This window comes from Alnus glutinosa, chromosome 13 (assembly GCF_958979055.1).
Source record: "Alnus glutinosa chromosome 13, dhAlnGlut1.1, whole genome shotgun sequence".
NCBI classification, from domain to species: Eukaryota; Viridiplantae; Streptophyta; class Magnoliopsida; order Fagales; family Betulaceae; genus Alnus; species Alnus glutinosa.
Window position 1 is genome coordinate 11,086,264 of NC_084898.1, and position 26,432 is coordinate 11,112,695.

Below are 26,432 nucleotides of genomic sequence, written 5' to 3' on the forward strand. Positions count from 1 at the left end.
ATGGCTAGTGGTTATGGTCATGGTGGTCGTCATGGGCAGGTTCCGATCGAGGAAGTTCCGCACCGTGATCGTAACGTTCAGGATGTGATGATTGAGGATTTGCAGAGGCAAGTTGTAGAGTTAACCCAACGTCTAGCGGCGCAAAACATGGTTACGAAATGCGATATTGACGATCGCAATTCAGAATCCAATTTCGAGAACCCGTATCACAATCCTGTTCTGGTTCGGGAACAACGAGGTCGGGATGAAGAATTTGTTGATGAAGAATTCCAAGAAGACGAGTTCGTTGATGATGAGTTCAAACATGGAGATGTTCATGATGATATTGAACATGAAGATGTTGAAGATCCTTCACAAGGGTTCGTGGATTGGGATTCTCCACCAACTTATGATACCGATATCAATGATGAAGATCTTGTGGGAGATTCTTTGTCGTATGATCAAGAGAAAGGATCTGTAGTAGATTGGGTCTCTCCAACAATTTATGACGACATCTATCCTGACGAAGAGGATTTATTGAATGAGGTAAGTTTTCTGGTTAATGCAATAAAATTTGTTGAAGAAAATAATGATTGCCATGTGTTTGATGAAAGTCTACATAACGAGGGATTTTAGTTGAGTAATGAGGAAATTAGTTATGTTGATTTCATTGGGATTGAAAGATTTCTATCAAATTTACCTAGTAATCAATTAGATGTTGGTTTCGACGTGTTAGTTGACAATTTTAATTTTTGTGGTCAAGAAAGAATTGATAATTCTTTGAATACTGTTATGGAGCGTGAATTGGAGAAAATAAATGAAAGACGTGAGAAGATTGATTTATTTCAATTTAGAAAGGCTAGTCGTTGTGATGGGTTGCAACTTGTTTCAAATTACTTTAGTATTGAGAAATACGGGATGGAATGAATTGGTCGACCATCCAAAAGATCGAGGACAAGAAGATTTGAATTCAAGGACGAATTCTTTCCAACCCAGTGAGACTGATGCAGGAGAAAATCAGACACAGGATTTGAAGATTATTTCTGTAATAAGATCAGCCCGAGAATGGAAAGAATCGTACAAAATATTTGAAGAATATTTTTAGAATAATATATTTTATTTTATGTATTTCGTTTTATTAGGGTTTTGCTATTTTTGGTAAAACCCAACTAAAGGTCGAATTTTCAGCTATATTAGCCTGGCTTGTGGGCGTTTTTCCGGGACGATTGATTATTGATAATTTTATTTAAGTTTAGAGATTGTCTCTATGTTTTGGGGATAATTTTTTATGTTTTCTTCCTTGCAAGCTGCCTGTTGAATAGCCTGCAAAATAATCACTATTTTGTCCGGCTTCAAGTAGCCTCGGGATTATTATCCCCAAGACCATTAGCGGGAAGAGAGGGATCAAGATAATGATGGAGGATGAAGAAGGAAGGGAGAACCAACAGATTATAGCCGAGATTGGATAGTAAGATAGTAAAGCTAGTCGGGAGTCCCGAGAAAAACTCTTATTTATTTTGTGTTATATTTCAAAGAACAAGGTTATTATTTCAGTTATAATAAAGACAAGAAAATTTTCCCAGATTTTGGGAATAAGTATTTTTCAGAATAAAAGAATAGAGTTGACTTAAACATTGGAGCGTCCTCAGTCTAGAGACCGAAAACCCGTTGATGTCACTTCTCACAGGAGAAAGCAAGAACGGGGGGCCGGATTAAAACACCTGGCAAACGGAACGTCTTCCAGATTAGTCCTCACCTGGAGCCAGCAAGATAACCCCTACAGAGAAAACACGAAGACAAGTCATCCTGATTAGTCCTCATCCGCTAGGGAGATAACCCTGTAGAGAAAACAAGAAGACAGGTATTCCATATTAGTCCTCACCGGAAGTTAGGGAGACAACCCTACAGAGAAAACAAGAAGACACGTCTTCTAGATTAGTCCTCGCCTGGAGCCAGGGAGATAACCCTGTAGAGAAAACGAGAAAGAATGGGGGGTCAGATTTAACCCTCGGTTTTGCAGGTTTTCAACAGGTAGCTAGGGAGACAACCCTGGAAAGAAAACAAGAAAGAATTGGGGGTCGGATTTAACTCTTAGATTTGCAGGTTTTTCAGCAAGCACGATCCTGGGTAGTTCTATCCCGGGAGACAGAAAGACAACCACAAAGGTATCAGGCAATTTCAGAAGAAGTCAAAGCTCGGACTTTTCAAGATAAAGTAGTCCCATTATCCAAATGCCTCAGGAAAATGAATTGGGGGGTAACTATTGGGAATAATCCCACTCAGGTTGGCCCACCCTTAGAATTAGGGACCTTCGAGTCAGTACCGGCCCAAGAAGTATTGACAGTAGAACTCCTGGGATAGTCCGATCTCGGGAGATGGGTATTAAGCAGCCAAGGCTTGGGACACGCATGTCCAGAGAACTCAGGAGTAACTTGCGAAAAGCCATGGAAAAACTAAGATCCCGAGAAATCTAGAAATTTTTCAGAAATGCCGGAACCCACATTCCCGAGACACGAAAGACCCACGATCCGGAATGTGAAGACCCACGTTTGGGATGCATAGAGACCCCACGATCAAAGAATCCATTTCCTCCATGTTCGGAGGAAATCGACTCAAGTCCTTGCTATAAATACATTGTTGTGAGTTTCAATTTACTCGCAAGTGCACGAATCGTTTGCAATATAGTGTGTGCAAGTGCGAGGTCAAATCCACAGGATTGCGTTGCAAAAATCAATTTCTACTTAAATTAATCCTATTTTAACCTAGTACCGAAGTTTTTGGATTTTTGTTTAGAACAAAAGAAAAGATGATTAACTCAATACAAAGAAAAGCACTAAGGTTTTGGAATCCACCAAACCAAATCAAACACCACACTCTTGCATGCTAATTATAAATCCGATTAAAATGAATTGGCTATTCAAGTTCTTTAATAAATCATAAATCCTTTGATGAATCCAACTCTAAAATAAATCACAACGATTATCCCTTTGAGATCAAATCATCCATTGTATCCGTTTGTGAAACAAATAACAATAGATATCTATTCTAATTGGAATCAATTAATGTATCCATCGGTTGAAACACATCAAATATCCACTAGAAAATAAAATATTCAATTTAAAAACATGAGTCAATAAACTGAATTAGAACTTGAATTTTATAAAATATCGAATTCATAAATTTCATGACAAGAATGTTGGTGTTATCATTGATGAGGATTTTAGCTTCTCATGACTAAAAACATCAAATAATCTTGTAATGAAAACATGAAGTAAAACTAACACAAGAAAAAATAAAAGACATGGAGAAGGTAGAATGACAAAAATTAAACTAAATTAAACATAAAATAAAAGAAACTAAAGAGATGGAAAAGATAAAAAAAAGACAGAAATTAAATTGCGAAAAGGAAGAACAGAGCTAAAAACAGGCTCTGAATAAATATAAATTCTGAATTCTAAATACAAAGGTGAATACCGAGATGCCCCCAAAGTGGTGCCTAGTTTGGGCTTTTATAGCAAAACTTTAGGTTAAACCCTATATTTTCAAAATGACACATCTACCCCTCAAAACCCCTAATAGGAGAAAAAGAATGGATAATTACATCATTGGTCCTTGGGGTTGGTCTAAATTACAAATTACTCTCTGTGGTACAAAAAGTTCATGGAGGCACTACAAAAAAAACAGGTGTTTTGAGCCATTTTTTTGGAGCTGTTTTAAGGCCTTAAAACGGTTCTAAATGTTTTGAGCCGTTTTCAAGACGGCTCAACATATCGCATATTAAAATCTCGGTTCGAGCCGTTTTGGACTAAAATGGCTCAAATTTGAGCTGTTTTAAATAAAAACGGCTCACACCGATTTAAGCCACTTTTTTAAACGCCTCAAATATGTTGGAGTCATTTTGGCAAAAAGAGCTCAAACCGGTTTGAGCCGTTTTGGACCAAAACAACTCTAACTAATTGGAGCTGTTTTAAGGACCCTAAAATGACTCTAAATATATATTTTTTTTTTTAAAAAAAAAACCATTAATTTTTTTAGAGCCGTTTTAGGGTCCCTAAAACAACTCTAAATAAAAAATTTTACAAAAAAATAATATTTTTTGGAGTCATTTTAGGGACTCTAAAACGACTCTAAATAAAAAGAAATTATATATATATATATACATGTATATATCATAACCCCTTTAGACCTTTTCAGTACATCATATACATCCGATCAAAAATAACCCCAAATCAGAATACCCATCAACAAAGGTCACAAACCAAACCCAAAGAAGATCAACTCTAGCGTCTTCTTTCAAATTAGCAAAATAAATCGTACAAAATGAACCAAACATGTTATACCAAAATCCTATTTTGTTCTAGGAAATATCACAAAGAAAAGAACTTCCAATCGCACATAGATTAAATTAAGATGAATGCAAACAGAATAAGCGAGAGAGTGATGGAAATTGACCTTTGCCATTAAACTTAATGGCGCTATGCAATTTGACGACGGTGGTGGAGTTGCCCTTGGCCACGGCGTCTTGTAGCTGCTTGAGAGCCTTGTTGTAGTTGGTAATGGAGCTGCATGATCTCGTTGCTAATAGCCGGCTCCAGCGCCCCGTAGTCGTACGGAAGGTTGGGCAGTGAGAAGGTCTGCAGACTGCGGAGCTGAGCGAACCCTAGCCTCAGGCCTTTTTCTGCTCAATATTGATCAGAGAGCCATTAGGAAAGCAAAGAGCTCCAAATGGAAATGAAAAATGGTAGTGACAAATGAGGGGACCACCAGTGGTGGTTAAATATAATACATAAACCATATAAAAGCAATGGAGCCCTAGACGGATCATTTGATGGCGTCCCTGATCAAAACAAAAGCCAAATTCAACAGTCCCACATCAAATAAAAACATTATTTCATAAAACAATCGAAACCCATAAACCAAATCCTCACATAATACAAGAAAATCAAACCACGCCCATTACACAAAATCAAGAACCCGTAAAACCAAAACGAACCTGGAGCAGAATTGAGCCCCTTCGAGTCCACCTTTCTCCCACTTTCCTGTCAAACATCATAGACCACAAAAACCACAAGTAAGTACTGTAGACCCATCTATTGAAAAATTCTTGAGACCCACGGCTGGGTCTCTTGAGCACCAAAGATCGGGCGGTGTCTCTGAGAGAGAGAGAGAGAGAGAGAGAGAGAGATAGGATCGATTTTATGGGTAACAATAAAAAAAAAAAAAATCAAAATTCAAAAACACATGAATTTTTTTTTTTGGGGGGCGGGGGGGGGGGGGGGGGGGGGGGGGGGGGGGGCGTGGCGGACAGTTTAAAAACACATGAAATTTTTTAAATCGAGCCCCCCCCCCCCCCCCTAAAAAAGATGTTAGAGCCGTTTTAGAGAAAACGACTCTAGTTGGAGTTGTTGTCTCCAAAAACGGCTCCACTTGGAGCCGTTTTGATGGCAAAAACGACTCTAATTAGAGTCGTTTTGGCCAAAAAGGCTCCAATCACTAATTTTAATTTTTTGATAAAAAAAAATTATATATATATACTAAATAAGCATATAGTGTACTAGCTAATTAAATATAGTATACGGCTCCAATAGTTTTTAATTTTTAATACATTTTTTACTCAATTTATTAATATATGTCACATATGTTACTTAATATTTGTAAGTGTGTTTATTAGTTAGCATATATACTAACTACTTAGCTCTGGATCAAAAAAAATTAAAACCAGTTTTTACTTATTTATTTTTTTCTATAACTTTTTTTTTTTTTTTTTTTTTTTTTTTTTTTAATTTTAATAATTTTATGAAAGGTATTTTTGTCATTAGGTAAAACATAGATAGTACCACGATCGATCACATGATCGTACCACGATCAATCACATTGATCGTACCACGATCGATCACACTTAGATCGTACCACGTTCGATCTATGTGATTGATCGTGGTACGATCTATGTGATCGATTGTGATACGTTCTATGTGAGACCTTTTTTTGTTTAAACGGCTCAAGTTAACAGATTCTATTAGTTTGTCAGGTCATACCTAATAAGAAATCAACACATGGCCACCCCAAGCATAGGGGAGGCCGTGGGCCACCCCCAGACACGGCCGGGCCACCACCGGCATCCACCCTTTTGCTATTTTCTATTTTTTAAAAAGAATAAAATAATTTTTAAGTTTTATTTATTTATATTTTTTTTATTGTAATGGCCACATGTCGATTTCTTATTGGGTATGACATGACAAACTAACTGAAAAAATGAAATTTGACTTCTAAAATAAACAGCAAGTGTGTGCACAAAGTGTCAACAAAAATAATAATGCGGAAATTAAATGACTCAGAGATTTTTGTTGACGAAGTGGAAACTCAATTAAGAGAAAAACCACTCCGGGGCAACCAAACCCAGGATATCCACTATTCAGAAGATAGAGCTAGATACAAGACAGTAACACTCACATATACCCGATGTAGTGGTCGTACCTTGCTTTCTAACGTGTAACCCAACACGAACGCTTCCCAACCAGGTCTCCTACCTGAAGGGGTCTTCAATGGAATCCTTTACCTTAGCGCCAACCCCTACCATAGACTTCAGTTGTAGCGTAGCAACAACAACACACTTGCAATGGTTTCAGAGGAAACTTAATCAGCTCAACGATCTCTCAAAATAACTTCTCTGAGCACTTGTGGAATTCAATACCCAATTCTTGCAGTTCTCAATGCCCAGGGAACTCTATTTATAGGCTGAGGTGTAGAATGGGCGACTGCAGTGATATATGCGGGCATCGTCCGGACGGTGAACATGGGTCGTCCGGACGGACAACTGTGCGACAGATTTTTCTGAAAATTTCTCTGAAAAATCTTTCCTGTTTAAGAGCTGTTTCCGGACGGTGACACACTGTTGTTCAGACGGTCGCACGTCCGCTGCAAGTAATTTCCTTATAAGGCTTCGCGCGTCCGGACCATGGGGGATGAGCGTCTGGACGGCTGATCTTCAACATGCAATTTCCATATCTGCTATGCGCGCGTCTGGACGGTTGAAGTTGAATCGGAAATTTCCTTAACTAATGAACGCGCGTCCGGACCAAGGCTGACTGTCGTCCGGACGGTAATATTTGAATTGCGATTCTTGCCTTATGTATGAGCGTGTTCGGACGGGAATCCACGTCGTCCGGATGGTTGAAGCAATCTTCCCTTAAATTGAACTTGGAAAGAATCTGAAGCTGATCGATCACTGAGAGGCGTCCGGACGGGTTGCTGAGACGTCCAGACGGATGCAATGCTGGAACAGTAGCTTCTCGATATAGTAGAGGTCCGGACGAAAAATGCACATCGTCCGGACGGATGACGCTTGGTCTGTCTGGCGTCCGGATGGATGGAATAGTGGACAGATGGGCGTCCGGACTGGATGGCACGATCGTCCGGACGGCTGACAGGGAACTGGAGATTTTCTAACTTGCAGGCAGAATCTTCTGAAACTCTTCTGAATAGTGGAATCCCTTGTAAAACAGCATCTTTTACATACAAATTATTTTGTCGAAACGGAATGAGGCCAATAATACTAACTTGGTGGACGAAAAACTGGTTCAAGGAGTGATTCGTAATTTACCACAGAGACCCTCCATGAACTTTTTGTGCCACAAGGAGTGATTTGTATTTAGGCCAACCCCAGAACCAATGGTGCAATTATCCTGAAAAAGAATGCTAGGGTTTAGGGCCATATTTTCAAAATGGCATCTCTACCCCTCAAAACCGTAATAGGAGAAAAAGATTGCTAGTGTTTAGGGTGTCAGTAAGCGTCATGAGAAGAAATTTGTATTTGTTAGTATTTTATATTGGCCACATTCTGGATAACAAAAAACACTTTATATATTGGTTGTGAATTAACAGGATGGTCGGTTCCTAATTCAAAATCTTCATGTATTCAGACAGTGTTCAAATCAAAGCATGTGACTGATCACAAGCTTCTAGAAGATGTTCATGAAGAGTCCTTGCAAATTCTAAGCTAAATTAACCGGTTCCTGTGCAACCGTTCGGACGAGCCTTTGAAGACGTCCGGACGCCCCATAGTGTCCAGCAGTTTGCTTTGAAGACATTCGGACGACAGAGCAACACTGTATGGACGGCTAGGTCAATCAACATTCAACACGGAGTTGGATTTCAGAAGTCGCCACTATTTGGGAAGTCTTTGCAAGTCGCCCGAATGACGTGGCAACACGTCCAAACGTTGTCCAGCATTTCAGAATATTCCATTGTTCCGTTTGAACACAGAAAGGAGTTTTAGCGAAGGCCGTTTTGATGGAGATCAAGGCACCGCTTTGAAGGATCTCGTTCAAGTACCAATTGGGCCGGTTACGAGAGCACGAGTAAAGAAGTTCAAGGATGTGCTCAACGGACTCATCCAAGAGTTATGGGCTCAAGTAAATTCGGGGAGGCCCATTGAGCATGATCCACGTGGGCAACAAAGAATTGTCACCTTGATTCAAGTTCTAGAAGGATCCGGTCAAGGCTAAGAACTGCTGAGATTGTTCGTTAATTTAGAAGGATCGGATTGCAAGACTTATTTTCTTTACCTACCTAAGATCTTTATTTATTTTCTTTCCTTGCTAGGAATTGATTTGGACTTTATTTTCTTTCCTTGCTAGGAATTGATTTGTTTACTTATTAGGATTAGAACTACTTTCTCCGCAAGTAATTTTCTTGTATAAATAGGTGTACCTACCATGTAATCGAGGAGACATTGATGATTCATAAAACTTGTGAGGTTTTATTCTCTTTGGTTCTTTGAAGAACTACTCGAACTTATCGGGATTTCCCGTGGCGTTCATCTCGACTTATCAAACGAAATTTCCACCACCGTTTGTGGCGTCTTCCTTATACCGAGGTTCTTGTTTGTCATAAACAACGGGTCGAGGTTTTTCCATTCGAATCTGTCCTTAGAACGGTCTTGGGTTCCCTTTCGTTGTTGGGTCTCGTTATTCTTGACGGGGTTCACTTCATTTGGTATCAGAGCACAGTTTCTAGTTCAGAGCCAACTATGTCTATAACACTCTCCAAAGAATCATGGGCAGAACTTAACCGGTGGAAAAGATCAATTTTTCCAGCAATGGAGAGATGAAATTGCGGCACGTCAGGTACGATTCTCATCTGTTTCATTAGAAAACCCACCCGAACAACTGCCAAAACCCACAACCCCACCACAAATCAACCCGGCAGAACCATCCTGCAAGGACCCAAAACCCAACCCCACACAAAAGACAACCCCACTAACCGTACCCACCGTCGCAGAACCTCAAGACAGTCCCCAACCACATCTGTTAGCCGCACCATCGCCCATAACACACAACACCATCAACCCACATAAAATCTCATCACCACCCCTCCCCGAAATCTCAGCCAAAACCCAGCAAAAACACATCTCTTGGCCAACACCGAAAGCCCAACCCTCACCATCATCACAAACATATACGTTCCCACTCAATTCCCATCCAACAATCCCACCAAGTTTACCCATCAACAAGCCAATCCACCACCCACAGTACCAACCACAGAAACCTCAAAGCCCAGCCAATCTCTTCCATTGTGATTGGTTCAGGAGAAGAAAAAGAGAAGGTTCAAATCAAGCAATTTCGTGGAGAGAAAGGACGCCACAAGGGATTCAAAAGCCCAGAGAAAGCTGTCCGTGTTCCCTGCTGTTTCTGATTTGGGTGTGAAGATGTCGGGTCGTGGGGATGGAGACAAGGGCTCGGGCAGGGGAGATCCGAAGGGGCTGAGAGAGGGGCTTCGGCGCAACACCCGGCGCTCCTTGAAGCCGGCGAATCGGCGTTGGGTGGCAAGGAGGAGGCTCGGGGAGCCGACCCAAACTGGGCCGTGGCCCAGAGCGTCGTTCCCTGGCCGGCGACAAGACCCAGAAGCTGGAACAATGGAGGGAGGTCCGACGAAGCAAGCTTCTTCACCGGGCTATTTCTCCGGTCGTCTGCGGCCACCCAAACGCCCCCCAGACGGCGATTACCCACTGAACGACGATTTCGGTGTGAACCACGGCAGCCCAGAATCTTCCATCGAGCACAGGGGCGAGCCTCCATGTGATTCTATGACGGATGCAGAGGCACCGGCCGATGAACGACAGTTTCCTGTGAGCGAGGTGGACAGAGGAGCACACTTGGGTTTGATTGGCGGAGGAAGAATGAATATGGGATTCGAGATTTTCGGACTTTCGGTTGAAGGAGACGGAAATCGGAAATCTGCTGCTGGAAAAAAATTGAAGCATGCTGTGGCAATACCCGAGAGTTCCAGATTTTGCATTAAAAGAGAAGTAAACCGGGAATCTGTTGTTAAAGGAAAATGGAAAGGAACTGTAGCTGAGACAAAAGGGGCGAGTTGCAGTTCCTTGCAAAGAAGAAGCTGGATCCTTAAACAAAGAAGAAGAGGACCACGAAAAAAAAAAAAAAAAAAAGAGATGGCCCTTTCCAAGTCCTCGAGCGTGGTGATTTGAGGATAAATCCTTTTCAAGAGGAAGGGAATGATGGAAATCAAGGCACCGCTTTGAAGTATCTCGTTCAAGTACCAATTGGGCCGGTTACGAGAGCACGAGCAAAGAAGTTTAAGGATGTGCTCAACGAACTCATCCAAGAGTTATGGGCTCAAGCAAATTTGTGGAGGCCCATTGAGCATGATCCACGTGGCCAACAAAAAATTGTCACATTGATTCAAGTTCTAGAAGAATCCGGTCAAGGCCAAGAATTGGCAAGAAAACAATCGCAGAAAATCTAAACCAAATTGATGCGGAATAATTGATGGTGGGCTATATGGAAATATGTTGGACCACAAAGATAATTGATGGTGAACCGGCATGGAAATATGAAGAGTGCCATATTTAGAATGATTTCACGCCTTATTTAAGTTAGATATTTAAGTATATTTTGATTTGTTCACTTTTTAGATTAGGACTTATTTTCTTTCCTTGCTAGGAATTGATTTGTTTTATTTATTAGGATTAGAACTACTTTCTCCGCAATTAATTTTCTTGTATAAATAGGTGTACCTACCATGTAATAGAGACATTGATGATTCATAAAACTTGTGAGGTTTTATTCTCTTTGGTTCTTTGAAGAACTACTCGAACTTATCGGGATTTCCCGTGGCGTTCATCTCGACTTATCAAACGGAATTTCCACCACTGTTTGTGGCGTCTTCCTTATACCGAGGTTCTTGTTTGTCATAAACAACGGGTCGAGGTTTTTCCATTCGAATCTGTCCTTAGAACGGTCTTGGGTTCCCTTTCGTTGTTGGGTCTCGTTATTCTTAACGGGGTTCACATCATTTGGTATCAGAGCTCAGTTTCTAGTTCAGGTTTGCATATCCCTTCACATCACTATTTTGAAATTTTATTTCATTATTCTTAAAAGCCAGTTGCTAATCATCAAAAAAAAAAAAAAAAAAAAAAAAAAAAAAAAAAATCTTGTCAAAATTCAGATTTGTGATTTTCGCGAATCTTTGCTTTAATTTTTCAAATTTGAAATTTTCAGATTTGAATTCCATTCTTAATTGATTACGCGAATCTTTGCTTTAATTTTTCAGATTTGAAATTTTCAGATTTGAATTCCATTCTTAATTGATTACGCGAATCTTTGCTTTAATTTTCAGATCAATAATTTCAAGATTTGGATTTTCTTTCCATATCTGCAACTTCCATCTTTGATTTACACGTCGCTTTCAATTGTCCTTTGTATAGTTTCATGTGCTTGTTGAAATCTGATCAATCGTTTTTGGCAATTACAATTATTATTGCTGCTTGTGACTAGAAAAAAAAAAAAAAAAAAAAAAAAAAATTCATTATTCTGTGCTTCCAAAATTCCAAACTGTCATATTCCTTCTATTTCTAATCTGAAAATTTCCATATTCCTTGTGTTCAAATCTGAAATTCCTTGAGTAGTTCTGGGTGAATTGTTGCTGGAAATTTTGAGTTGTTTGTTTAGTTTCAAAAGAACTAAGAGAGAATTATCGAGTGGAAAAAGGCAAGAGTGGTGAGAACATCAGAGGGTAAAAGCCATATTATTTTGAGTGAAACACGAGTGGAGAGTGATCCACCTTCTTGAGTGTAAACACGTAAGGGAGTGATTCGTGAGGATTTTTTTTTCTTTCTAACCTTTGTTTTGCAGCAATCATGTCTCACGATAGTGGTAAGAGCATTGTCGAAGGTGATACAAAATTGGCCGATCCGAAAATGTTTATGGAGGCCATGATGAGTGAGATGAGGCGAGTGATGAAGATGGAGACGAAGCAGGTTCACGAACGGATAGATCAGATGGAGAATAGACGTGAGGAGCAACCACAAAACGGTCGTAATTTTCGTAGAAGGGAAAGAGTTCCACCGAGGGAGGAGGATGAAGAGCGTTATGGGTCTGGTTTTGATGAAGAAGAAGATCGGGGTTCCATTGTTAACAATAGGAGACCTGGAGGAAGATTTAGAGAAGCTAGGAATCGTGAAGATAACAACTTGGGTGGTATTAAGATGAAGATTCCGTCCTTTCAAGGTAGATCTGATCCTGAGGCATATCTTGAATGGGAGAAGAAGATGGAGTTCGTGTTTGATTGTCACAACTACTCCGAGAAAAAGAAGGTAAAATTAGCTGTGATTGAATTTTCTGAATATGCTATTACTTGGTGGGATCAGCTTGTGATAAACAGGAGGCGGAATAGAGAACGCCCAATTGACACATGGGAGGAGATGAAAGTAGTGATGAGAAAGCGGTTCGTTCCAAGTTACTACTACCGAGAGTTGTACAAAAGGCTACAAGGTCTTAGACAAGGGAGTCGAAGCGTAGAGGACTACTACAAGGAGATGGAGATTGCTATGATCCGTGCTAATGTAGAGGAGGATCGGGAGGCTACAATGGCTAGATTTTTACTTGGCTTAAACCGGGAGATCCATGATAAGGTAGAGATGCAGCATTATGTGGAATTGGAAGATATGGTGCATATGGCTATCAAAGTGGAACAACAACTCAAGAGAGGGAGTGGGACACGTGCAGGCCATAACTCTAGTTCTACCTCTTGGAATATGAGTCAAGCCAAGCCGCTGGACAAGTCACAAACGCCCAAACCCGAGCCCAAGTCCGTGACTACCAGCCACGTTCCTCAAGGTAAAACCGAAGCCTCTACCTCTAGGAATCGTGATATTAAGTGTTTTAGATGTCAAGGCAGGGGCCACATAGCAAGTCAATGTCCAAACAAGCAAGCCATGGTGTTGCAAGCCAATGGAGAAATTGTGACCGATAATGAAGATTCCGACACCGACAACATGCCGCCATTGGAGGATGTTTCCGATGAGGAGTATTTAGCCCCTGACGCATTGACATTGGTGGCGAGAAGAGCATTGAGCTTGCAAGCAAAAGGAGTTGATGAAGTACAGCGGGAGAACATCTTTCACACAAGGTGCTACGTTAAAGACAAGGTATGTAGTGTGATTATTGATGGTAGTAGTTGTACTAATGTTGCAAGCACAATTATGGTGGAGAAATTGGGATTGCCCATGATAAAACATCCTAGACCGTACAAGTTGCAATGGCTAAATGATAGTGGTGAGATAAGGGTGAACAAGCAAGTGTTAGTTGCATTTCGAATCGGTAAATATGAAGATGAAGTGTTAGTACCGATGCAGGCGGGACACTTATTGCTAGGGCATCCATGGCAATTCGATAGGCAAGTGAAGCATGATGGCTTTACGAACAAGTACTCTTTTGTACTTAATCAATGATCAATCACTCTTGTACCATTGACACCGCAGCAAGTATACGAGGATCAAGTGAGATTACAAAAGGAGAGTGATCAAAAGAAAGAGAGTGAGCAAAAGAAAAAGAGTGAAAAACAGAGAGAGGCCGAGAAAAATGAGAGAGAAAGAAAATCAAAGTTCGGCCCTTGAGAGAAAATCAGAGAGAAAACAAAAGAATTTTTATGCAAAAGTGAGTGAGATCAAGCGGGCAATGTTTTCAAAACAGCCGATGATTGTACTTTTGTACAAAGAGGCACTTTTAAACAATAACGAACTTGGCCTTGCTTTGCCTAGTTCTATTGTTTCTCTTTTGCAAGAGTATGAGGATGTCTTCCCCGAGGAAACACCACATGGGTTACCTCCAATCCGAGGGATTGAACATCAAATTGATTTAGTTCCCGGTGCAACCATCCCAAACCGACCAGCTTATAGGAGCAATCCCGAGGAGACAAAGGAGCTTCAACGGCAGGTAAGTGAATTGTTGGAGAAAGGGCACGTGAGGGAGAGCTTGAGCCCATGTGTGGTTCCGGTCTTACTTGTACCTAAGAAGGATGGGACGTGGAGAATGTGCGTTGATTGCCGAGCCATCAACAACATAACGGTAAAGTATCGTCATCCTATCCCACGCTTAGATGATATGTTAGATGAGCTGCATGGTTCTTGCATATTTTCTAAGATTGATTTAAAAAGTGGTTATCATCAAATTAGGATAAAAGAAGGAGATGAATGGAAAACCGCCTTTAAAACAAAATATGGTTTGAATGAATGGTTAGTTATGCCTTTTGGTTTGACTAATGCTCCGAGCACCTTTATGAGACTTATGAACCATGTTTTGCGTGCATTTATAGGCAGATTTGTTGTTGTCTATTTTGATGATATACTCATTTATAGCAAAAACATAGACGATCATGTACTACATTTGAAATCCGTTTTAGATGTGCTAAGGAAAGAAAAGTTGATTGCTAATTTGAAGAAGTGCACTTTTTACACCGATAAGCTTGTATTTTTGGGATTTGTTGTTAGTGCACAAGGTATACAGGTTGATGAAGAGAAGGTACGTGCAATCCAAGATTGGCCGAGCCCCACAAGTGTTGGTTGATGGAAACCAAGGAGCTGGACATGCTGATCATACACATGGGAATGGGGCTGAAGTTGTGCAAGACCCTTTGTCACTTCCTAGTGGCCCAATTACAAGACTTAGAGCCAAACGTTTCAAGGAAGCACTAAATGGGCTAATCCAAGAGAATTGGGCTGATTCTAAAAAGACCAAGATGGGCTCAAATAATAATCAAGGCTTAGTCCATGTCATCAAAGCAGTTGAAGAGGATAATTAGCATGCAAAAACGTGACCAGCTTGGTTTGACCATTAAAGGGTGTGAACTCGTTGAGTTTCAAGGATATTAAATAGGGGAATGAACTTGGTCTTGGCTGGTTATGAATTTAGTCATTTAGTTATTTTGGTTGCCTCTAGAAGTCCAAAGAGACCTAAAAATATTGGGACTTGTTTATGTTGGCACTTGTGTTGCTTTTAAAGCTATAATTAAGACTTTTCCTATTCTTGGATGGTTGTTCCAAGTATATATATGGGCATAACGAATTTTGTAAGGGATATAGAATTTTGTTTTCAGAAAATTATTATTGTGAGGTCTTGTGTTCCTCTTTGTTCTTGAAAGAACTTTTTGAGCTTATCAAGTTAATCTTGTGGCGTTCAAACAACCAAACTTATCACCTTGATTCTTGAAGAGATTCAGATTCTTGGTGTGGCGTTTCAATCCTTCGTAGTCTTGGTTTTCTCATCTAGTTAGGTGACGGGTCAAGCCTCAACAATTCTTGTCTACACGATCTTGGGGTTTCAAACCATCATTGCTATCGGGTTTCATCACATTTGTTGGTGGAGTTCATATCATTTTGGTATCAGAGCCTTGGTTCTAAGGCAAGTTTGACTATCTTTTATTATTGTTTCTATTTTTTTTAATCTCCTGTTCCCTGCTGTGAAAAAAAAAAAGAAAAAAAAAAAAAAAAAAAAAAAGGAGCAAAAAAAAAAAAAAAAAAAAAAAAAGAAGAAAAGAAAAAGTACTCGACTCCAGTAAGAAAATTTCTTACTTTCTATCTTGTTTCTCACCTTATTCAAGTTCTTGACCTTTCTGAGTAAGAAAATTTCTTCCTTTCTATCTTGTTTCTCACATTATTCAAGTTCTTGACCTTTTTGATGAGTTTTGGTTATTTCTCAATTGCTGCTGGATTATTTTGAATTAGTTTCTTGAAGTTCGATTAAGAACTAAGAAGACACAAAAGAGTGGAAAAAGGCAAGAGTGTGTGAGACCAAAAGAGGGTAAAAGCCGTTTAGAGTGAAAACACGAGTGTAAGTGTATTAATTCTTGAGTGAAACACGTGAGGGAGTGCTTGTGAGGATTCTAACCTTGTTTTGCAGATTCTAAACATGTCCAATAATCAAGAAGAAGACACAACCGAAGAATTTCGACAACCCGCAGCTTCGAACCTCCAAATGCAAGCGTTGTTAGGGGAGATGAGGCGTATGTTGAGGGCTGAATTAGAACCTATTCACGAGAGGTTACAGGGTAGAAGCAGAAACTCCTAGGGGACAGCAACAAGACAATCCCAATAGGCAACAAGGTGGGCGTGTTCCGTGGCGGAATGTTGAGGAAGAGGCGGAGTTGGAGGAATTTGATGAGCCATATTTGAACCGAGGCAGGTTTGAGCGTGGGTATGGGAATAGAGAAGCTAGGATGGGTAGGCCTAGGAGGGATAATGATTTAGGAAACATAAAGATTAAAATTCCGTCTTTTCAAGGTAAAAATGATCCTGAAGCTTATTTGGAGTGGGAAACTAAAATGGAGATGGTGTTTGATTGTCACAACTACTCGGAGATAAAGAAGGTTAAGTTGGCTGCAATTGAATTCACAGATTATGCCATTGTTTGGTGGGATCAATTACTGATTAATAGGAGGAGAAATAGAGAGCCACCCGTGGACACTTGGGAGGAGATGAAAATGCTTATGAGGAGGCGTTTTGTACCCAACCATTATTATAGGGGATTGTATCAAAAGTTGCAGAGGTTAACTCAAGGTTCCAAGAGTGTGGATGAGTATTACAAGGAGATGGAGGTAGCAATGATCCGGGCTAATGTAGAAGAGGACCGAGAAGCCACCATGGCTAGGTTTTTGCACGGTTTAAATTGTGAGATTGCAGATATAGTCGAGTTGCAGCACTATGTTGAGTTAACAGATATGGTGCATCAAGCCATAAAAGTGGAGGAACAATTCAAACGAAAGGGATTGGCTAGGAGGGGACAACCTATGGCTACCACCAGCCCATGGAAGACAGCTCCAAAAAGGGACGAGCAGCTTCAAAATAAGCAAAAATTTGAACCCTCTAAGAATGCCAAACCAACAACCACCACTACTTCAGGTAACACCGAGGCTTCTATTTCTAAAACACGTGATATTAAGTGTTTTAAATGTCAGGGGCGGGGACACATAGCCAGCCAGTGTGTAAACAAAAGGGTGATGGTGATAAACGCCCAAGGAGAGCTTGAGTCGAAGAATGAGGAAGAAGTAGATGATGATGACATGCCACCTTTGGAGGATGCCGATGATGAGCAAAATGCTGTGGTTGGAGATTTATTGGTAGCAAGGCGAGTTCTCAATGTGCAAGTTAAGGAGGAAGAAAGTAACCAAAGGGAAAACTTGTTTCATACTCGGTGCTTTGTAAATAACAAAGTTTGCAGCGTCATTATTGATGGTGGGAGTTGCACAAACGTAGCCAGCACTTATTTGGTGGAGAAATTGGCCTTAACCACCTTGAAACATCCTCACCCTTACCGGCTTCAGTGGCTGAATGAATGTGGCGAAATCAATGTGACAAGGCAAGTGTTGGTGGCATTATCCATTGGCAAATATGAGGATGAGGTGCTTTGTGATGTGGTTCCTATGCATGCATGCCATTTATTGTTGGGAAGACCATGGCAGTATGATCGGAGGGTTACGCATGATGGATTCACAAACAGGTATTCTTTCACTCTTAAAAGGCAACCCATTACTCTTGTGCCATTAACTCCAAAACAGGTCAGGACCAACTAAAGTTACAAAGATCAAATGAAAAGAAAAAAGAAAAAGAAAGGAAGGCCGAAAGTGGAAAAAAAGAGTTGAAAAAAAAAGAAAGAGAGAAAAACATTGATCAGAGTGAAAAAGAAAGAGAAAGGATTTCGGCCATAGTGAGAGCAAGAGAGGAAAAATTCAGTTACATTGCAAAAAAAAGTGAGATCAAGAGAGCATTATTTTCACACCAGCCCCTTATTGTACTCATGTACAAGGAGGCTCTTTTATGTACTAATGATCTCGTCGGTACTTTGCCGAGCAATATTGTTTCTCTTTTGCAGAAGTTTGAAGATGTCTTTCCCGAAGAGGTACCTAGTGGCTTACCTCCAATCCGAGGGATTGAACATCAAATTGATTTCATACCCGGTGCATCAATTCCTAACCGACCTGCTTATAGGAGCAATCCTGAGGAGACCAAGGAACTTCAGAGGCAAGTAGGTGAATTATTGGAGAAGGGGTATGTGCGTGAAAGCATGAGTCCTTGTGCGGTCCCGGTGCTATTAGTTCCTAAGAAGGATGGAACATGGAGAATGTGTGTTGACTGCCGGGCCATCAACAACATAACGGTAAAGTATCGTCATCCTATTCCTAGGTTAGATGATATGCTGGATGAATTGCATGGTTCTTGTGTCTTTACAAAAATTGATCTTAAGAGTGGATATCATCAAATTAGGATGAAGGAAGGTGATGAATGGAAAACTGCTTTTAAAACTAAATATGGTTTGTATGAATGGTTAGTGATGCCTTTCGGCTTAACTAATGCGCCAAGCACATTTATGCGTTTGATGAACCATGTTTTGCGTGCATTTATTGGCAGATTTGTAGTTGTGTATTTTGATGATATCCTAATTTATAGCAAAAACTTGGAAGAACATGTGATGCATTTAAAATCTGTTTTGGAAATCTTGAGGAAAGAAAAGTTGTTTGCTAATCTCAAGAAGTGCACCTTTTGCACGGATAAGCTTGTGTTTCTTGGTTTTGTTGTTAGTAAGAGAGGAATTGGGGTGGACGAGGAAAAGGTGAAGGCAATCCAAGAGTGGCCAACGCCTACAACAATCAGCCAAGTGAGGAGTTTCCACGGCTTAGCTAGCTTCTATAGACGGTTTGTGCGTGATTTTAGTAGCTTAGCCGCCCCTCTTACTGAAGTCATCAAGAAAAATGTGCCGTTTAAGTGGGGAAAAGAACAAGAAAATGCATTTAATCTGATCAAAGAAAAGTTAACTAATGCACCTTTGCTTGTTTTACCTAACTTTGCTAAAACTTTTGAAATTGAGTGTGATGCTTCAGGAATAGGTATTGGAGCTGTTTTGATGCAAGGTGGTCATCCAGTTGCTTATTTCAGTGAAAAGTTGAGTGGGGCAGCCCTAAATTACCCCACTTATGATAAGGAAATGTATGCCTTGGTAAGGGCTTTGGAAAATTGGCAGCACTATCTATGGCCAAAGGAATTTGTGATTCACACAGATCATGAATCTTTGAAGCATTTGAAAGGACAGCAAAGGTTGAACAAACGCCATGCCAAGTGGGTGGAATTCATTGAAACATTTCCTTATGTGATCAGATACAAGCAAGGTAAGGAAAATGTGGTGGCTGATGCATTGTCTCGAAGGTATGCTTTACTTTCCATTTTAGATACAAAATTGCTTGGCTTTGAATATATTAAGGATTTGTATGCACAAGATTCTGATTTTGCTGATGTGTTCAATGCATGTGAAAAAGTGGCGTTTGATAAGTTTTATAGGCAAGATGGATTTTTGTTTCGGGAAAATAAACTGCGTGTGCCTATGTGTTCTTTGCGTGAATTGCTTGTGAGAGAAGCTCATGGTGGTGGTTTGATGGGTCATTTTGGTGTAGCTAAGACTTTAGGAATTTTGCATGATCATTTTTTTTTGGCCTCATATGAAACGTGATGTGGAAAGAATCTGTGAGAAGTGTATCACGTGTAAACATGCTAAGTCTAAGTTGAAACCCCATGGTTTGTACACCCCTTTGCCAATACCTAGTGAACCTTGGACTGATATTTCTATGGATTTTGTTTTAGGTTTACCTAGGACTAAGAGGGGGAGAGATTCAATTTTTGTGGTGGTAGATAGATTTTCCAAGATGGCACACTTCATTGCTTGTCATAAAACTGATGATGCATCACATATAGCTGATTTGTTCTTCAAAGAAATTGTTAAGTTACATGGCATGCCTAGGACCATTGTTTCTGATAGGGATGCAAAGTTTTTGAGTTACTTTTGGAAGACTTTGTGGGGAAAGTTGGGAACCAAATTGTTGTTTTCTACTGCTTGTCATCCACAAACGGATGGTCAAACTGAAGTAGTAAATAGAACTTTGTCTTCTTTGTTGCGTGCTATCATTAAAAAGAATTTGAAAACATGGGAAGATTGTTTGCCACATGTTGAATTTGCTTACAATAGAAGTATACATTCTGCAACTAAGTTTTCACCATTTGAAATTGTTTATGGCTTTAACCCATTGTCACCTTTGGATTTAACTCCTTTACCTTTGAGTGAACGTGTGAACTTAGATGGCAAAAAGAAGGCAGAATTTGTAAAGATTGAAAGGAGGACTCAACAATATGTCCATCAAGCCAACAAGGGACGCAAGAAGGTAGTATTTGAACCAGGAGATTGGGTTTGGTTACACTTAAGGAAGGAACGTTTTCCAGAGAAACGGCGTTCAAAACTCCTACCTCGGGGTGACGGACCATTCCAAGTAGTGGAGCGCATCAATGATAATGCCTACAAGCTTGACTTACCGAGTGAGTATGGTGTTAGTGCAAGCTTTAATGTTGCTGATTTGTCTCCATTTGATGTAGGTGATGATTTGAGGACAAATCCTTCTCAAGAGGGGGAGAATGATGGAAACCAAGGAGCTGGACATGCTGATCATACACATGGGAATGGGGCTGAAGTTGTGCAAGACCCTTTGTCACTTCCTAGTGGCCCAATTTCAAGACTTAGAGCCAAACGTTTCAAGGAAGCACTAAATGGGCTAATCCAAGAGAATTGGGCTGATTCTAAAAAGACCAAGATGGGCTCAAATAATAATCAAGGCTTAGTCCATGTCATCAAAGCAGTTGAAGAGGATAATTAGCATGCAAAAACGTGACCAGCTTGGTTTGACCATTAAAGGGTGTGAACTCGTTGAGTTTCAAGGATATTAAATAGGGGAATGAACTTGGTCTTGGCTGGTTATGAATTTAGTCATTTAGTTATTTTGGTTGCCTCTAGAAGTCCAAAGAGACCTAAAAATATTGGGACTTGTTTATGTTGGCACTTGTGTTGCTTTTAAAGCTATAATTAAGACTTTTCCTATTCTTGGAGGGTTGTTCCAAGTATATATATGGGCATAACGAATTTTGTAAGGGATATAGAATTTTGTTTTCAGAAAATTATTATTGTGAGGTCTTGTGTTCCTCTTTGTTCTTGAAAGAACTTTTTGAGCTTATCAAGTTAATCTTGTGGCGTTCAAACAACCAAACTTATCACCTTGATTCTTGAAAAGATTCAGATTCTTGGTGTGGCGTTTCAATCCTTCGTAGTCTTGGTTTTCTCATCTAGTTAGGTGACGGGTCAAGCCTCAACAATTCTTGTCTACACGATCTTGGGGTTTCAAACCATCATTGCTATCGGGTTTCATCACATTTGTTGGTGGAGTTCATATCATTTTGGTATCAGAGCCTTGGTTCTAAGGCAAGTTTGACTATCTTTTATTATTGTTTCTATTTTTTTTAATCTCCTGTTCCCTGCTGTGAAAAAAAAAAGAAAAAAAAAAAAAAAAAAAGAGCAAAAAAAAAAAAAAAAAAAAAAAAAAAAAAAAAAAAAAAGAAGAAAAGAAAAAGTACTCGACTCCAGTAAGAAAATTTCTTACTTTCTATCTTGTTTCTCACCTTATTCAAGTTCTTGACCTTTCTGAGTAAGAAAATTTCTTCCTTTCTATCTTGTTTCTCACATTATTCAAGTTCTTGACCTTTTTGATGAGTTTTGGTTATTTCTCAATTGCTGCTGGATTATTTTGAATTAGTTTCTTGAAGTTCGATTAAGAACTAAGAAGACACAAAAGAGTGGAAAAAGGCAAGAGTGTGTGAGACCAAAAGAGGGTAAAAGCCGTTTAGAGTGAAAACACGAGTGTAAGTGTATTAATTCTTGAGTGAAACACGTGAGGGAGTGCTTGTGAGGATTCTAACCTTGTTTTGCAGATTCTAAACATGTCCAATAATCAAGAAGAAGACACAACCGAAGAATTTCGACAACCCGCAGCTTCGAACCTCCAAATGCAAGCGTTGTTAGGGGAGATGAGGCGTATGTTGAGGGCTGAATTAGAACCTATTCACGAGAGGTTGGACAGGGTAGAAGCAGAAACTCCTAGGGGACAGCAACAAGACAATCCCAATAGGCAACAAGGTGGGCGTGTTCCGTGGCGGAATGTTGAGGAAGAGGCGGAGTTGGAGGAATTTGATGAGCCATATTTGAACCGAGGCAGGTTTGAGCGTGGGTATGGGAATAGAGAAGCTAGGATGGGTAGGCCTAGGAGGGATAATGATTTAGGAAACATAAAGATTAAAATTCCGTCTTTTCAAGGTAAAAATGATCCTGAAGCTTATTTGGAGTGGGAAACTAAAATGGAGATGGTGTTTGATTGTCACAACTACTCGGAGATAAAGAAGGTTAAGTTGGCTGCAATTGAATTCACAGATTATGCCATTGTTTGGTGGGATCAATTACTGATTAATAGGAGGAGAAATAGAGAGCCACCCGTGGACACTTGGGAGGAGATGAAAATGCTTATGAGGAGGCGTTTTGTACCCAACCATTATTATAGGGGATTGTATCAAAAGTTGCAGAGGTTAACTCAAGGTTCCAAGAGTGTGGATGAGTATTACAAGGAGATGGAGGTAGCAATGATCCGGGCTAATGTAGAAGAGGACCGAGAAGCCACCATGGCTAGGTTTTTGCACGGTTTAAATCGTGAGATTGCAGATATAGTCGAGTTGCAGCACTATGTTGAGTTAACAGATATGGTGCATCAAGCCATAAAAGTGGAGGAACAATTCAAACGAAAGGGATTGGCTAGGAGGGGACAACCTATGGCTACCACCAGCCCATGGAAGACAGCTCCAAAAAGGGACGAGCAGCTTCAAAATAAGCAAAAATTTGAACCCTCTAAGAATGCCAAACCAACAACCACCACTACTTCAGGTAACACCGAGGCTTCTATTTCTAAAACACGTGATATTAAGTGTTTTAAATGTCAGGGGCGGGGACACATAGCCAGCCAGTGTGTAAACAAAAGGGTGATGGTGATAAACGCCCAAGGAGAGCTTGAGTCGGAGAATTTCCACCACCGTTTGTGGCGTCTTCCTTATACCGAGGTTCTTGTTTGTCATAAACAACGGGTCGAGGTTTTTCCATTCGAATCTGTCCTTAGAACGGTCTTGGGTTCCCTTTCGTTGTTGGGTCTCGTTATTCTTGACGGGGTTCACATCACGTTTGGACGCTCGGCCAAGCCGTCCAGACGTGGACCTGATAAGGATAGAATTGCGCTGTTTCTAAAAGATGTCATAGAAGACCGTCCGGAGGTGGCTAACTTCCGTCCAGACGCTTGATAGCCAGAGTCTGAATCTTAGAAGTTTTAGGTTTTCTGTAGGCCTATAAATAGGGGTCCCTAGGCTTGTCAATTATATAAAATTCAGTATTGAATTCTCTTAGCTTTTAGAGGGTGTTTAGGGAGAATAGAAGATCCGCTAACTCTCAAGCCGTTGCCGGTGTGTGCTCAACAATTCGTGTGAAGTCTATCTTAGGGGTTGGTCCTAAAATAAAGGAATCCATCAAAAACCCCCTTCAGGTAGGAGATCTGGTTGGAAAGCGTTCACGATAGGATTCGTGTCAGAGTTAAAGGTATGACTATTGCATAAGGGTTTGTGAGTACAAGTGTCTTGTAACTAGCTTTGTTTTTGGATAGTGGAGTTCCTGGGTTTGGCTGCCCCGGAGTGGTTTTTTTCTTCCCAGAGTTTCCACTTCGTAACAAATATCTTGTCTTATTTAAATTTCGCATTTAAGATATTTTGTTGCACACAAACACACACACACTTGGTTAAATTAGAAGTCAATATTTATTTTCAATTGGTATCAGAGCTTGGTACACTCTAATTTAGATTTATTTCTTGAGTGTAATCTCTTGACTTCTATTTTGTTTATTTTTATAAATGTCTCAAAATCTTAATTCAATTCCGCCCTTTGATGGGACGAACTATGGCTATGGGAAATCCTGCATGCACTTCTTTTTAAAATCAATTGATGTCAAGGAAATTGTTGAAACTGGTTGGATTGAACCAGAAGAAACAGACGAAATTACACGGCTCTCCAATGATAAAGCCCTCCATGCACTATGTCAAGCACTTTCACCATCTGAGTTCGCAAGAATTTCAAATTGTAAATTTGCTAAAGATGCATGGCAAATTCTAGAAACAACATATGAAGGTACAAAACTGGTGAAATCTGCCAAGCTTCAAATGTTGATTTCTAAATTTGAAGAGATTAAGATGCTAGAAGAAGAGACCTTCGGAGAGTTCTACACTAAGATTAGTGACCTAAGAAACTTGATGGTGAGTCTTGAGAAGCAAATCTCGGATGTAAAACTCATCCAAAAGATACTAAGATCTTTGCCTGAGTGTTTCAGGATTAAGGTGACAACTATAGAAGAAAGCAAAGATCTGGAGGAGATGAAGATTGAAAAGCTGGTAGGATCTCTTCAAACATATGAATACTCATTACCTCCAGTCAGAAAGGCAAAGACTACTACCCTTAAAGCATCTAAGGCACCTAAGAAGAAATCTAGAGTCTCATCTGACGAAGACTCTGACGTTGATGAAGACGCAGTTGTAATGTTAGCCAAGAACTTCGAGCGGTTCATGAAAAATAATAAATTCAAGAAGAAGTTCTCTGACAGACTAAGAAAGGCTCCCCACACAGCTGTGTTCAGGTTTCAAGCACATCAGGATTGAATGTGCAAATCTGAAGAAATTAAAAAGGAAAGCCTTTAATGCAACTCTAAGCAATGAGTCTAAGAAGGAATAAGAAACTCATGAGGAAGAAAAATTCCTAGCCTTCGTGGCCCCACATGAAGAAAAGGAGGATTCTCAATCTTACTACTCTGAGAATAGTGAAGAAGAAGATATATAGTCAGCCTATCAACTTCAATATGTAGAGTTCTTAAAACTAAGGGAGAAATAGAAGTAGTAGGTACTAGAGCTTAATAGTCTCAGGACTGAGAAGACCTCCATACTCATAAAGATCAATAATTTAGAAGAGAGGCTTCTAGAGACACAGTTACAACTAGAGAGAGTTTTAGGCGAAAAGCTAATTCACATGCTCTCTATTCAGAAGTGCCCAACCGACAAGACCGGTTATATAATATGGATGCAACTGGGAAACTTTGCAGATATCAAGAAAAACTCTCAGTTATATAAAGACAAAAGAATAAATGCATCAAAAACTGAGACATCAGTTAAACATACATAAGATATCTGGAAGCTATGTAATAGAACAACAAAACTCTGCATCCTTTATCCACCTTTTTTTTTATTTAAAAAAGAAAACAAAAATAAGTTTCATAATAAAGAGGATAGTTTAGTACAAGCATGTAAGTTAAAAGCAAACCATGATCTCAGGGAGAGAGGTTTGACAGTACCAAGATAGAGAAACAGCCGCTCGACGTACATTTTCTATCATCCCTATTTAATACCTGCAGAATTTCTTCAAGACAAACAAGATGGAATATAGGGATAGAAAAGATGGTTCCATAAAAACATGCAAATATTTCATAAGATGCTATAAAAATGCTATGCAAGTGTACCTGTCATGCTCTAGGATTTAGGAACCAAAATCCTAGGCATGTGTGACCACCTACTGGGTAGGTTCGCTCCCCCTTGAGGGGTGGGTGTCCTCTTTCTTGTCATGTCCTTCCTTCTTTAGCTGTAGTGCCAGAAACCTGACCAGAACTTGTATGAAGGAACTGACAGAAGATGGTCCTTCATAGGAGATTTCCCTTCCTGCAGTATTCTATTCCTCCATATACAGCTTCTTGGGGACCCAAGTCTTTTTTGCTTGAGTAGGCTTCTGCAGCTGCTGATGCCTTGGAACATGATTTCTGGGCAGAGATCTATGATGCCTGGGTGGCTTAGGTGGAGGAAACCTAGGTCTGATATGACTACTAACTCCACATTGGTGACACATGGGAGTTTTAGGAGCCTGCCACTTTTTCTTCCTCTGAACTTGCCGATTTGGGCATATAGGTCTGATGTGCCCTGTCTCGCCAAAGTGATGACATGTGAGAGGCCTTCCTCTGATAGGAAGCTTGGCCAGAGGTTGAGGGATGATTGGTACTTCCCCATCCATAACGGTTTTTCCTTTATCCACGCTTGAGGGTGGAGACTCGGGAATAACCAGCTTCACAAAAATAGTCTGGGAGGTAGAAGGAATATTAGAAGTAGAAGGAGGAACATACTCGAGTCCGGTCTTGTCGGTTGGACACTTCTGAGACTCTCTCTAGCTGTAACTGTG

The 26,432-nt window shown here is 40.2% G+C and overlaps 1 pseudogene; it reads left to right on the forward strand.

Annotated features, from left to right (window-relative positions):
- Positions 1–25,908, forward strand: LOC133853890 (uncharacterized; annotated as a pseudogene).
- Positions 25,909–26,432: the final 524 nt, after the last annotated feature.